The following is a 2,016-nucleotide window of genomic DNA, read 5'->3' as shown; positions in this document are numbered from 1 at the left end:
TGGAGTGAGAAGAGGTACACATCACGCAAGGATTGACGGTTTCTCGAGGCCTGGTGATCAAGCTGATGTTCTAGGTGAGGTGCACGTATGTAAAATCAAGCATAGTATGTACATGCTTATATGCATGGGGTAAACCATTAATGCACGATATACATAGGGGTAGTAGACATTTTTAAATATATGAATTGAAATAATGAGATGAAGAAATCTGGGAATAGTTTAGTTAGAATGTCAGCTTTGGGTGCTCATGGTGGGTCTATTACTTCTTCCTTGAGTCTTAGGGAGATGGAATTCTCCATTTTTGGTTTATAAGACCAAAGTAATTAATATACTACAAAGACACTTCATTTTAATAAGTTCTTCTTGATAATGCTGATAGTTGGTATTATAATTAGGAGGATTGTGAAGTAAATGATTGATGCTAATTGACCAACAGTGAGGAAGGGGTGTTCTCTTGGTTGACCACCAATTCATGTTAAGGTAAGGAGATCAGATACTAGTAATCAAAATAGGTATTGGCTTAGTGGGCAGAATACCATTCCTTTTTGATTTGAAGTATGTAATACTGGAATAATGGCTAGGACTAGAATTGAGAAGACTAGGGCTAGTACTCCTCCTAGTTTATTAGGAATGGATCGTAGGATTGCCTATGCAAATAGGAAATATCATTCGGGTTTGATATGGCGTGGTGTGTTAAGTGGGTTGGCAGGAATGTAGTTGTCAGGGTCCCCTAGTAGGCCGGGTGAGAATAGTACTAGTATTATGAGTACTAGGATTAGGAATAGGGCACCTAAGATGTCTTTAATTGTGTAGTATGGGTTGAATGGAATTTGTCTGAATCAGATGGGATTCCAGAAGGATTGTTGGATCCTGTTTCATGAAGAAATAGTAGATGAATTGCTGTTAGTGCCGAGATGATGAATGGTTGGATAAAGTGGAAGGCAAAGAATCATGTTAAGTTGGCTTTGTCTACTGAAAAACCTCCTCAGATTCACTCTATGAGGTTGGTTCCAATGTATGGGATGGCTGATAGTAAGTTGGTAATTATGGTTGTGCCTCAGAAGGATATTTCTCCTCGTGGTAAAATGTAACCTATGACTGCTGTTAGCAGTTACTATAACTGCAAATAATAGGATAATGTCGATGTTTCATGTTTTGGGGAATATATAAGATCCTTAGTATAGGCCTCGTCCTACATGCAGGAATAGGCAGATGAAGAATATGGAGGCTCCATTGGCATGTATATATCAGATGATTCAGCTGTAATTGGCATCTCAACAGATGTGTGTATCTGATGAGAAGGCTGTGATTGTGTCCGATGTGTAGTGTATAGCTAAGAATAAACCTGTAATGATTTGAAGGATTAGGCAAATTCTGAGACGGGAGACAAAATTTCATCATGCTGAGATGTTTGATGGTGCGGGTAGGTAAATAAATGAGTTGTTGATAATTTTGGTTAGTGGGTGGGTCTTATGAATGTTGGTCATTAATGTTCCTATAGCTGAAATACAACACTTATTTTTTTATGTCACCAGTCATGATTAGATTCCATGTAGGAATAATGATGACATACACTGTATTCATTTCAAATATTACTTTTGTCGTCAGTTTGAGGATAGAAGTCTGAAAACAAAAGCTCAAGTAATTTTTAGGGCCTAGGGCATGGTAGGCACAAAATGCAGAGCCTGAGGCGAGAATCCCATCATCTGAAGTAAGGGCAAGGGTCAGACGTTCACTCAGGTTCAAGTGTGTGTCCTTTATGGCTGCCTAATGCAGTGGTGGTGTCATGATTCCATGGAGGTTTTCCCAATCTGGGGGTTGTGCGCAGCTCCAAACATCAAGGTTTCCTTCTGCAGGACAGGAGGCATCTGCTTCATGGCTCATAGGTCCCCAATATAGAAGGTTCAAGAGCAGGGCTCTACGTATGAATGCCTGGAAACCCACCTAGGGCTACCATTGGATCCTATGGACGTGGGAGGTTCGATCTGCTGGCTTTGGTGTGAGCTACAGAGGGGG

The 2,016-nt window shown here is 40.4% G+C and overlaps 1 pseudogene; it reads right to left on the bottom strand.

Moving 5' to 3' along the window:
- Positions 1-344: 344 nt before the first annotated feature.
- On the bottom strand, positions 345-1,487 carry LOC116863698 (annotated as a pseudogene).
- Positions 1,488-2,016: the final 529 nt, after the last annotated feature.

This window comes from Lontra canadensis, unplaced genomic scaffold, assembly GCF_010015895.1.
Source record: "Lontra canadensis isolate GAN:19392208 unplaced genomic scaffold, GSC_riverotter_1.0 scaffold2330, whole genome shotgun sequence".
NCBI classification, from domain to species: domain Eukaryota; kingdom Metazoa; phylum Chordata; class Mammalia; order Carnivora; family Mustelidae; genus Lontra; species Lontra canadensis.
Note: the sequence above shows the minus strand (reverse complement) of the source record. Positions and strands in the feature narration are given on the sequence as shown.